Raw genomic sequence first — 13,520 nt, 5'->3', positions numbered from 1 at the left:
TCTGTCGGTCCGCGAGATCTTCCTTATTTCTTAACAAATTCCATGATTTATCCCTCATTTTGAAGCTTATTGTACCAGCTAATGACAAAAAATAGACCCACTGTCTAAAAAAGTACCGCTTCTCTTAAATTTGAGATTTAAAGTCATCTAAGATGAGGTCATTTAATGGATGCGTCAATTTTTCCATAGATAGGCCTATTGAATCGGATTCGATACATATCAAATCAGAAATCCACTTGAAACAAGAAAGTTTACATATTTATTTTTTTAATTGCACTTCCGCCGTAATAAACAGAACTTATGATAATGAAATTTTAGAGGATCCTTCAACTTAACTAAAAAATTCCACTAAAATACCAATTAACCAAAACTTCTGGCACGTCACACTTTTCTTATAAGTAAGAACTTTTGAAATTACTGTTCATATTTTGTATTACAAACATAACCTCTTACATTTACTTCTCATAGCATCAGTTAGTAACAATACGCAATAATTGAATAAATTCTTTGTTCACATTGCAGGTTCATTAACACTGAGGAACTTTCAACTTCCATTTAATGTATTTAAAGAGGTTTTGTAAACACATATATTATTGGTATGTTTTAATATAGGTAATACTTCTGTAAAAATAATGTTCAACAGCTATTTGTACTGATGTGTTCAATTACATGGCCTCTTTTGTAGCAACAGCCGTTTACTTTTATCTATTCTTCTTCAAAATGTCATTTCTCCCAAATTTTCAAAGAATGGAATGCCACACAAAACGATTTGGTGTGCATATATATATATATATATATATATATATATATATATATATATATATATATATATATATATATATATATATATGATTTGTTTGTGTCATCCTAAGTTTTTTAAATAAATGTTTAGGTTATAAAATATCTTTACCCGTCATTTTAGTTAAAACGATGTTACTGAGTTAACACTTATCACCATTAAATACTGTGAGTACCCTACATTCCACTCACTGCTTATCAAAGTGAATACATAGAGGGGCAAGGTTAACTCAAGATGTAAAAAAAACCCTAGGTTCATTTATGACAACTTTAATATGCTCTGTAAAGAAGCCAAACATTATTCAACAAATGACGTGTGTCCACAAACTTTACTTGATACAGCTCACATGCAAAATAATTAACAAAGAGGACACAGCACGGCAACAGTTAACATTTAGAGCTCTCCGAATAGAATCAACCAAACTTACAATTATTTTCCTTTACTCATCATCCACAATTTGTGCAACATTAAATAAGGATAATTGGGCTGGAGAGCGGTATCACAGGCCACACCACTGCCATCACATCACAGAGCTTCGTCCACATCACCTCAAAAACTAAGTCACTGCTAGAACACACACCCTCCAAGATAAGAATTATGCCAGCATGACTCTCAACAGCAAATACCACAGTTGCAACTTTTTCTAATAACTTCCACACGTTCATACTGTAAATACAAAAATATATATACTATAACAAAATATCATGCATCATAAAATATTCCTTAAATCATCTATCATCAACACATTACTGTACTTACTCGCTAAATTTTTTCATACAACTAGTCTGCATGACAAGAAAAAGTACGTAGTTCATCATTTTCATCAGTTTCTACATGAACTGAACAGCCAATTTCCCCTTGCAGTTTCATGAGCTCATCTACCAACAAAGCTGACTGCTTGCACCCATCAACAAAAACTCTTTTTTGCCCATTGACGTAAATTGCGAATATCCTTTGACTGTAACATTTTTCCACTTTCATCCCCAATAAACTGTCTCCATTCCTTCGTACCCATTATATGTTAGATTAAAGGGGCAATTGCCTATAATAATCTATCAGGATAATGTATAACACCTGGGCCGGTTGCATGATTATGGCAATGAATTAAACTACGTACAACATAAAATTTCAACTTATTATTATAAATAACTTTCACATGTACCGGGCAGCCTCTGGCATTATACTTCTGATTTGGCCGAACATCATTACCTCCAATCCTAGCCTTACCAAAATGTTTACATGCATATTTTACCTGCACGTAAGGGATATCATCACCACCACCACCAGGACTTCTTACAGAATGGTTCACTCTCATTGGATGGTGTCTTTCATCTACCCACTGTTCAAATACCTTTGTAAATTCCTTATAATTACTGAACAATACCCCTTCTGATCATGAAATGCTCCGTCCCCCCTTTTCCATCCATACGTTTCTGGACTTTTCTTGCACTGACACTAATCTTACGACTACAATATGTACTTTTCTTGCTGCGCTTTTTACTACTTAAAACTATGTACAAACGTGCCGACATCTTCATTCTCTGTTTTTACAGACATCAAAACACTGAACTTGTTTTCGTGGGCAAATGTTTTGATGTGTGGCCAAAAGGGGCAGGAAATCTCTTTTGAAGTATCGCTGCTGACTGCCAGTTTATTGGGATGCCGAAAAGATGGCAATGGTAAGCGAGGTGAAAGTGATGGGCTGCGGACAGAGGTTGCACCCTCATTTCCATAACAAATGTGAGCTGAGGGCAGAAACAATTGATTGTCTGAAGGGAAAAAATGAGGTGCAGGAGACATGTCCAGAAGATGGGGTACAGATAGGAGTCTCAAAATCACTTAAATAGGACTCTATAGCTGATGGCAAAATATTTACTGGGGCAAAGGAATTGGGCACTACAAAAGGTGCAGGAGATAATAAATGAAAATGGCTAGGCAAAGACATCACACACTGAGAAATACTCTGAAAAGCAGGTCGTTTGACTTTTGGGACTTGAGGTGGGGCAAAATGCTTATAGCCTGCACAAGATTCTGCCAGGGAAGGAAAGTCTTTACAGGAAGATAAAGGTGCTGCACACAGGAAATTATGGAAGTCATCATGGAAAGATCAACCTTTTGTTCGGTAAGAACAGACAATGTGACGTGAAGTCCATCAAAACGATATCATTCCTGGCTGCAAAAACAAATCCCAAAGTTCAATGTACACTACCTCCGTACCTGGTAGTTGATGTCACAACATTTTGTTTTCCTAAGCTGACATTAAATTCAGACCTGCTACATGCTGGCTAGATGTTTTGCAGAGGTATCCATTCCTTTTCCTTGGCAGAATGCCAGATACCATAAGTGTAGCATACGAATTTACACTCTGCAAAGTCTCTGCAAATTCCAAAATACGCTTCGTGATGGTCTCTTCATCCTCACGTAGCACATTGTTGGTTCCACAATGGAGGACAACATTACTAAAGTAGGGACCAACTTCTTTAATAACTGGTACAAGATCCTGAACCTTGTACCCTGGTCTAGAAATACAAGTAATTCTGTCACAAAGGTGTTCAGGTACTTGATCTGAGAATCTCTGATGACGAGAGCCATCTGAAACGGACAGCAAAAGAAAATAGGTCAGTAAACACTCCTGTATAACCTAGGCAATATTTAAATTTTGAATATATTTAACCAGCAGTAAGGTAGCTGAAAATGAGTCAACCAAATACAGAATAGTAATCAGCAGTTCAATTTTAAAAAATTTACTACACAAGCACTCTAAACCTTTAAAGACATCCATTCACTTAATCATATAGTCTTGAATAAAAATGAATTGTTTATACATGTCTGATTCATCAAGGTCTTAACCTAAATAAGAAATTTATAAATTTATGTTTCATTAAGATTCCCCTGTGATTTACACACATATTAAAAAAAATTATATAATTTTTCTAAATTTATTTAATCAGACAATACTATGTTTATGCTGCTCATATATATATATATATATATATATATATATATATATATATATATATATATAGAGAGAGAGAGAGAGAGAGAGAGAGAGAGACATACACACCAGTATTACTACATAAGTAATAAGGTATTTGTTTTCAGGTTTTCAGTTCTCTGGAACACAATTAAGTGAAAACAGTGTATAGCTAAATAAGCAGAAACTGTTCAAAGGTTCATTTAAGTAATCCAGTGTCTTTAATAACTAAAAATGAGAATCTGCAAAAAAATTGAAAAAATTAATGTTTTTATAAAAAGCAAAAATACTTATTTCCACAATAATTGAAGTTGATGTTCGAATAAACATTTACCACAGCATCACTGTAACACTGACGATCCACTATAAATTACAAAATGCTCTTTAGGTGGATAGAGAAATGGCATATTAAGAGTTCAAAACTAACATTTTCAATATTTTTTTTTTTTTACTAAAAAGCCATGGCATTGCATTATTAGTATTACCATTTTGAAATTAAATGCAGAATTTTTTTTTTTCAATATTCTATGATGTTCATAGCTTTAATCCATCGCATGAACATAGAAAACAAAAAAAAAGGCATAATCTCGCAAAACAAATAATATAGAATAAGTGTTGCAGTTTGCAAAAAAATCTGATACTGATTTTTATTTACTTTCTATTATCATCCACTACCTCTTTATCTCCGTATAAAAGGGCATTGCAATATTTTGTAACTTTTTCTTGTCGCATATATCCAAGTTTATTCCCCAATATTATTGGCGTGTTCCTGTAAACATTGATCTTGTAATACAAAATACTGCTTTAATTTAGTATGCCAAAAAGATACTAGACATAACTATTAATTATGAAGGAAAATATTTCACAAGAAAGAAATAATTTGTCTTGTTTTGAAGTAGTCATTAAGTCCAGGAATATTTCGATGTATTAAATTTAAATCATTTACCAAAGCATCAATGCATACAGATCAAGGGATCAACTTGGATACACAATGCAGAACAATTAGCTTAAAGCAATTTTAGTTTCAAGGACTTTGTTCACTTTTGGCAGAAATTTAACACAAACGACATTGATGTTGCAGAAATTTGCTATTGATATTGACGACAGTCGTCGTACCCTCCCAGATACAGAGGCCGTACCTGGCCACCGACGCGGGCCTGAGGGGGCCTATTTTCCCCCCCAGTGAACCCCAGTGTGTGCGACGGCCAGGGACGCACCCGCGTGCGCCCTAGCATGCCAACGAGTGTTTTTTCTATGTGACTTTATCTTTTATTTCAGTGTGTATATATTTGTAAACGATTAAGGGATTTGAATGTGTGTAATTAACTTATTTTATTTATTATTCATTGTGCAAGTTCGCTGTGTAATTAATGTCTCGTGTATGTCTTTGTAAATAATTCAATAACTTTTTCTGAAGTGTTTCGCCGTAGTATGTAATTGCAGCCTGGCGCGCCGCGGGACGGAGCTCTCTCCCACGCCGGCCGATTTTCCCCTCCCTCCCCGCCACCCGCGGGCGCCGGCCCGCGGGCGAGCGGGGAGAGGCAGTCGCGTCCTGGTCTCGAGCGGAGACAGACGTGTTCGTTGCTCCGCGAGCCGCGCACGTTGCGCTCGGGATTGAACGTTCGCTCAGTCCGCAGTCGGTCACGGCAGCTGAGCTGCCACCGCGAATCAGCTTAGCATTGTTAACTTACGAGTCATCGGGAGACGTGTCTAGCGGGCAGTTTCTACAACGCGAACGTGGTGCTACGAGTCTCTGAACTTTTCGCCGTCCACGGAACATTACGTAACGGGCCGCGTATGTACAGCGTTCCGTCTTCGGGCCCTTTCTCACTGGGTCAGCCTAGCATTAATAAACTTTACGATTCGCGCCGAAACGTATTTGAGAACCGCCCCGTCATCAGGGAGTCCGTGTCGCCGTGGTAGGGCACTTGTTCCGCGACGGTTCCGCCAGGCTGCGGCAGGACTTTATAAGCGTTAATAAAAGACGGCTCGTGAAATTCGTTAATGCCGTGTTCTGCTTGCGACAACCTACCAACATTCCTCGCAATCACTTCACTCTCCCTCCAGGTCCCGCCTTTCCCGGTCCCGGCCACGTTGGCCTGGACCCACACCTCTCCGACGAGGGCAGTACGGGCATAACAGGACATTTATTTCAACGGGAAAACGGGGACCTGAAGCCGAGGGACGTCATTTGGCGCCCAACTAGTGTGGCCGTAAGCATACGCAAGCGCACGCAAGCGCACGCAAGCGCACGCAAGCGCGCAGGTGCAGGACAGAACGGAAGCAGGTGCGGCTGCGCGGCGTGGGAGCGGCTCGAATTCGAGACGTCGCGCCGGCGCGCCGGCGGGAGATAACGCAGCGCGGGAACGGCGCGAACACGAGACGTTTCGGCGAGAGATAGCGCGTCGTGGGGGACAGAAATACAAGACGGCGGTGCAGCGGTATCCCGGACTGAAGATAACGCGCTGGGGAGGATCGTATTGTATTACTGGGGGAGATTGTGTTCACGATCCGCGGATCAGTAGCACAGGAGGACAGGATGGCGTGGAAACAGGCGGGACAAGAAAGATACGATCTAATCAGTTTCGAAACGGACTTGTGTGAGGAGGGAGACTCCGCGAAAATGGACGTAAAAAACGAGGTTTGCGGGTCCGGCGGCGCGGCCGAGGGCGCAAACAGCACGGACAGCACAGTTGAGGACAGTAAACGGGAACAGGGGGACAGGCACGCGGACGCAGATGGGCCGGTAGTGCGGTACGTGAGCACGCAGTTTGAGTTGCCAGAGTTTGCGGGGAGAGACAACGAGGACCCGCGGGAGTTTTTGCGGGAGTGTGAACACCTCCTAAAACTGTACGAAGTGCGACGGGCGGAGTGGACGCCGCGAGTGGCGGGACAGCTCCGCGGCGAGGCAAGGAACTGGTGGTCAATGGCCGGGAGTTTTGATACCGAGTGGGGACATTTTGTGCGCCAAGTCAAAACTAGGTTTGATAACGATCAGGCGCGGGCAATGTGTTTGCGGACATTTTATTGCCGAAACCAGGAGGAGGACGAGAGTGCAGAGCAGTTCATTTACGAGAAGTTACGCATGTTCCGCCGATTGGGGACAAGTGGGGACGTGAGTGCGGCGTTGCCAACCATTGTCGAACAATTGCTGCCAGAGTTTCGCCCCTTCATGAGGACGGCTGCTGGTCGTGACACGGAGGAGTTCGTGGCCCTCGCCCGCGTGATCGAACGTGACATGTCGCAGTGGAGGACGGCACTCAGGGGCGCGAGAGCTCCCCGTGCTCGCTCGGGGCCGCGAGGGGTCACCGTCACAGAGGTCACGGACAGTGACTTGACCGTGGTGAGCTACGCCGGCGGCGCGGGACCGCGCAGGACAACAGACCGCGGTGGCACCAGGGAACGCCCGGAACCAGCTGCGACAGGAGGAGGACGTCACGAGCGGACAGATACGAGAGAGAGGGACGAACGTCCGCCGCGATGCCGTTTTTGCCCGGACGCGTACCATTGGCATCGCCTCTGCCCCACCAGAGCCGCGTGGGAGGAGGCGCGCGAAGGCAACACGTCGCAGGCGGGAAACGCAGGACCGGGGGCGGAGGGACAACTGGGTGCCGCTCCCCGGCCCGCCAGCCACCGGCAGTCCCAGTAACTGACAGAACACGTCGACCACCACCGGCGCCTACCGCACTAACGTCCTGTATGCCGCCGGGAAGCAGGGGACAACGGGACTACTCCTCATCAGCTGTCCCCATGCCGAGGCAACTGCGGGGACAGCTGACTGCCGGCGCCACCACCGCGGCCCTGAGGCCGGGTATACCAGGGCCGGACCAGCCGCCTCGTCGACACGCCGTCGACGGGGTGGACAACCAGAGCGTCAGCGCAGGCATCCCGCCGGCCATCTCCGTGCAGGGACAGCCGACTGCCGGCGCCACCACCGCGGCCCTGAGGCCGGTTATACCAGGGCCGGACCAGCCGCCTCGTCGACACGCCGTCGACGGGGTGGACAATCAGAGCATCAGCGCAGGCGTCCCGCCGGCCATCTCCGGGCAGGGACAGCTGACTGCCGGCGCCACCACCGCGGCCCTGAGGCCGGGTGTACCAGGGCCGGACCAGCCGCCTCGTCGACACGCCGTCGACGGGGTGGACAATCAGAGCATCAGCGCAGGCATCCCGCCGACCATCTCCGGGCAGGGACAGCTGACTGCCGGCGCCACCACCGCGGCCCTGAGGCCGGGTATACCAGGGCCGGACCAGCCGCCTCGTCGATACGCCGTCGACGGGGCGGACAACCAGAGCATCAGCGCAGGCATCCCGCCGGCCATCTCCGTGCAGGGACAGCTGACTGCCGGCGCCACCGCCGCGGCCCTGAGGCCGGTTATACCAGGGCCGGACCAGCCGCCTCGTCGACCTGTCGTCGACGAGGTGGACCACCGGAACGTCAACACGTCGGCGCCGGAGCGAGCCGCGGACCTCGCCGCGAGTTCCCCACGCCCGGACGGCCAGGTGGCCGGGGGCGGTGGGGGACAGACGACTGCACAGCTGGGGCAGGTCGGCCCCGAGGAGCCGGAGCTGCTGCGAATTCCTGTCCGCGCTAACGGGCGGGAGATGCTGGCCCTGGTGGACACCGCCGCCAGCCGAACCTACATCGCGGCCCACCTGGTGGGAGCGGAGGCAGTGACACCGCGGAGGGAGCTGGTGCAGCTGGCCACCAGGGATGCCGTCGTTGCAGCAGGGGGCATCACTCAGGTAACAATGAGCATCGTTGGTCACGTTAGCCACGTCGAGGCCTGGGTGGTCCCCGAGCTCCGCGAGGGGCTGATTCTGGGGGTCCCATGGCTGCACGAGGTCGACGCCACCGTGGAAGTACGAGCTGGCCGGATGCACTTCGGCACCCAGGGGCGCTGGACGGTGTACGGCGTGCACCAGGTTCCCCCCAGTCCCCCTCAGTCAGTCATTCGCCTAGAAGACCTTCAGCACGGTGTTCCAGAGGAGTACGTCGATGTCATCAACCATGTCCTCACCTCTCAGGCACAGGTATTTGCGGCCGCGGACCGGCTACGACGGACAAACGTGACGGAGCACCGGATACCGATGGTACCGCACCGCCCTCCCTTTGAGAAGGTATACGGATTTGGCATCCGGGAACGGGAGGCCATACAGACTCAAATTGACGAGATGTTACGTGACGGGGTAGTGGAACCCAGCACCTCCCCGTATAACTCACGGGTGGTGCTGGCCACCAAGAAAGACGGAAGTCTACGCTTTTGCGTAAACTTCAAGGCGATAAACAAACTGACCATTCCCGCCCCGCCCCCGCAGATCAATATCACAGACGCACTGGCAGGACTGGGGGACGCCACTATTTTCACGACACTAGACTTAAAATCAGGCTACTGGCAGGTGCCGGTATGTCTGGAGGACCGCCCTAAGACGGCATTTACGGCACCAGACGGTCGACGTTACCAGTTCTGCGCCATGCCGTTTGGTCTCATGGACGCCCCTGCCACGTTCCAGGCCCTGATGGTACGTGTTCTGGATGGGTACATTGGTGAGTTCGCCAGTGCCTATCTGGACGACGTTATCATCTGGTCCAGGACGTGGGAGGAACACGCGCACCATCTGGCATTGGTGCTAGAACGTATGGCCAGACACGGACTGACGTGCGCCCCAAAGAAATGCCACATTGGGGCCACGGAAATAGAGTTCCTAGGACACATAGTGACGGCGGAGGGGTGCCGCCCCCGACCTGAGCAGTTGGAGCTAATAGAGGGAAAGGGGGCACCGAAGACCAGGAAGCAGCTCCAGAAGCTGCTGGGGCTGCTCAACTGGCTGCGGTCCTTCGTCCCCGACTTCGCCACGGTGACGGCCCCGATGACGGACCTACTGTCGCCGAAGACTAAGTTCCGGTGGACCCCCGCCGCGGACGAGGCCTTGCGACAGGTGAAGCGCCGGTTCAGGAACTGTCACACGCTCTCACGCCTGGTGCCCAGCCGCCCCATCTTCATCCAGACGGATGCGAGTCAGGAGGGGATGGGGGCGGTGTTGTACCAGATGGATGACCGGGGCGAGAGGCGCGTGATCGAGTACGCCAGCGCCAAGTTTGGGCAGGCTGAGCGGAAGTATCACGTGAATGAGCAAGAGTGCCTTGCGGTGGTCTGGGCCCTACAGAGGTACCGTCACCACGTCGAGGGCCGCTCATTCACGCTGAGAACCGACAGCCAATGCCTCCGCTGGTTGGACTCCGCTCAGGGCCGGAAGTCTAAGTTCACTCGGTGGGCCATGCTGATCCAGGAATTCTCGTTCACGGTCGAGCACATTCCTGGACGTGAAAATCAGTTGGCCGACGAGTTGTCCCGGAATCCGGACCCTGAGAATGAGTTCCACGACGACCAGGGCTGGGAGGAAGTGCTCCTCCCTGAGCGTGAGCGCGGGGTAGAGGACTCGGTGCCGCGACCGTGCGCGTTGTACGCGCTGACAAGCCCCACTGCTCCTGCACCTGACGCGCGACCCGAGACTATGACTGACCTGCTGGCGTGGGTCCACGCGGCGCAACTCCGGGACCCCGACACCCGGACCCGACTGACAGAGTGTGGGGAGGGGGTGATACCGGGCTGCCGGAGCCTGAACGGGGTGCTCCAGACCAGGGGGGCTCACAGGTCGAGCGGGTGGCGGACCCACGTGCCGCCCGAGGCCAGGCGCTGGGTCCTGAGCTACCTGCATGACCACCCCCTGGCGGGACACCCGGGCGCGGAGCAGACGCTGCGTGAGGTCAGACGGACGTTCCGCTGGCCTGGCGACGCGGCAGAAGTAAGACGCTACGTGCGGGCCTGCCTGCGTTGCCAGGAGCGGAAGTCCAGGCGACCCGACGGCAAGGAGCAGCAGGTCCCACGACGGCCCCGGAATCCCTTCCACACTGTGGCGGTGGATATTATGGGGCCGTATCCTCGCACGTCCCGTGGTCGGCGATTCATTGTTGTGGTCACGGATGTCTTCACCCGCTGGGCGGAGGCGTTCGCAGTACCAAACGTGAAGGCCGGCACCGTGATTGCCCTGCTCGAGCGCGAGTTCTTCCCGCGATACGGGTACCCCGCGGTCCTGCTGACGGACAACGGGGTGCAGTTCACGGGGAGAAGCTGGCGAGTGTCCTGCGCGGGTTGGGGGGTGGAGCATCACACGACGCCCACCTACCATCCGCGCGCGAATCCGACCGAAAGGCGGAATCAGGACATTAAAACTCAGCTGCGCATCCGGTTGGACGAGGACCACACCAAGTGGGACCTGCACCTGCCGACGCTGCTGTTTTGCCTGCGCCGTCGGACGAACGCGGTCACGGGCCATTCCCCCGCTGAACTGGTGCAGGGCCGGAACCTCGCCCTGCCCGGGGAAGCGCGCGCAACCCCCGACTTGCACAACATGACCACGGACGATCTGCGCGAAGACGCCCGACGTCGCCAAGCTGACTACCTGACTAGACGTACGCCGCAGACGCACCAGCCCCCAGCACGACTAGAGCCTGGCCAGCAGGTGTTTGTTAAGTGTCATCACCTGTCGGCTGGCGAGCGGGGCTTTTGCGCCAGTCTGGCTCCTAAGTGGGCGGGGCCACAGGAGATCGTAGACAGACTGGGCACCACCTCGTACCTCGTGCGTCGCGCCGACGGACGGACAACTAAGGTGCACAGGGACGACATTCGACTGATAGGCGACCCGCACGACGAGTACGACCACGACGACAGCGGACCAGTGGACGGTGACGAGGCCGAGGATGACGTCACCGAAGGTGTACTGGCCGACCTCGGCGCCCCTGTGGTGGTACCGCCGGAGCCGGACCTGGGACGTCGACGGGGACACGCCCACCCCAGGTCACTGCGGGGGGTTGGCAGGGACGTTGACAGGGACGACGACACACGGGACGGGACCGATGACAACGTCGCAGTAGGAGTCCTGGTCGACCTCGATGACCCCGTGGTGACGCCACCGGAACCGGATCAGGGACGTCGACGGGGACACGCCTACCCCGGGTCACGGCGAGTGGCAGGCGAGAACGCTGACGGGGACGGTGACACACGGGACAGGACCGATGACAACGTCGCAGTAGGAGTCCTGGTCGACCTCGGTGACTCCGTGGTGACGCCACCGGAGCCGGATCAGGGACGTCGACGAGGACACGCCCACCCCAAGTCACTGCGGGGGGTTGGCAGGAACGTTGACAGGGACGACGACACCTGGGGCACGACACATGGACGGGCCCCCACGACGACACCGACTCAGCCTCCTACGGGGGGACAGCAAAAGGGGAACGGTGGTTGGCAACTGGCAAGAGGGGGCGGGGAACGGACGCCCGTCAGAAGGGGCGGAAGGGGTCCGCGTGGCGCAAGCATGGCAGAGCTGGAGCGCTTTGTGGACCGGGTGCTCCCGCCTGATGACGTCAGCGCCTACGCCAACGACACTGATGGACCGCTCATCGAGGACGTAACACATGACAACACTGCTCAGGGCGACCTGGTCGACCTGAGTGAACCAGTGGTGACGTTGCCGGAGCCTACCCAGAGACGTGGACGGAGGTACGTCCACTCCTGGGAACGGCGGGTGACGGGGACGGACGTGAGCAAGGACGTGACAGACGGGGTAACGGTCCGGCTCCTCAGTGGGGAGGGCGATGTCGACAGGGCCCAGCAGGTGGTCCTGGACTTGCCTTCCGGGGAGCCGAGGATGACCGCTCACGCGGGGAGGGGACCGGCGTTGCGCCGGTCCACGCGTGAGAAGACGGCCCCCCACTACCTCCGGGACTACGAGTGGGGGAGTCAGCGCAAACCCCGCGACGTAAGACAAACGACCGACGGGGGGTTACGCTGCAGCGTGATGCAGCTCCTGCCCCAGTTTGCCCGACCCGGACGGAATGACGTGACGAGCTCCGACGACCAGACAAGTGGCCGGACGCGGACGCAGCTGCCGGTCTAGGTCGGCGTCGGGGGCCAGGACGGCCTCGGGAGAGGGGGGGCATATGACGACAGTCGTCGTACCCTCCCAGATACAGAGGCCGTACCTGGCCACCGACGCGGGCCTGAGGGGGCCTATTTTCCCCCCCAGTGAACCCCAGTGTGTGCGACGGCCAGGGACGCACCCGCGTGCGCCCTAGCATGCCAACGAGTGTTTTTTCTATGTGACTTTATCTTTTATTTCAGTGTGTATATATTTGTAAACGATTAAGGGATTTGAATGTGTGTAATTAACTTATTTTATTTATTATTCATTGTGCAAGTTCGCTGTGTAATTAATGTCTCGTGTATGTCTTTGTAAATAATTCAATAACTTTTTCTGAAGTGTTTCGCCGTAGTATGTAATTGCAGCCTGGCGCGCCGCGGGACGGAGCTCTCTCCCACGCCGGCCGATTTTCCCCTCCCTCCCCGCCACCCGCGGGCGCCGGCCCGCGGGCGAGCGGGGAGAGGCAGTCGCGTCCTGGTCTCGAGCGGAGACAGACGTGTTCGTTGCTCCGCGAGCCGCGCACGTTGCGCTCGGGATTGAACGTTCGCTCAGTCCGCAGTCGGTCACGGCAGCTGAGCTGCCACCGCGAATCAGCTTAGCATTGTTAACTTACGAGTCATCGGGAGACGTGTCTAGCGGGCAGTTTCTACAACGCGAACGTGGTGCTACGAGTCTCTGAACTTTTCGCCGTCCACGGAACATTACGTAACGGGCCGCGTATGTACAGCGTTCCGTCTTCGGGCCCTTTCTCACTGGGTCAGCCTA

General features: G+C 52.4%; 1 long non-coding RNA gene across 1 annotated transcript; it reads right to left on the bottom strand.

The window, feature by feature from the left end:
- Window positions 1–1,052: 1,052 nt before the first annotated feature.
- Window positions 1,053–4,228, bottom strand: LOC134539083 (uncharacterized). Its single transcript, XR_010076259.1, has 2 exons — window positions 3,864–4,228; window positions 1,053–3,391 (listed from the first exon to the last, which is right to left on the bottom strand). It is a non-coding gene; the product is annotated as an uncharacterized LOC134539083 (long non-coding RNA).
- Window positions 4,229–13,520: the final 9,292 nt, after the last annotated feature.

The sequence above is a fragment of the Bacillus rossius genome, chromosome 14 (assembly GCF_032445375.1).
Source record: "Bacillus rossius redtenbacheri isolate Brsri chromosome 14, Brsri_v3, whole genome shotgun sequence".
NCBI lineage: Eukaryota > Metazoa > Arthropoda > Insecta > Phasmatodea > Bacillidae > Bacillus > Bacillus rossius.
This window is presented reverse-complemented; position numbering and strand designations above follow the sequence as displayed.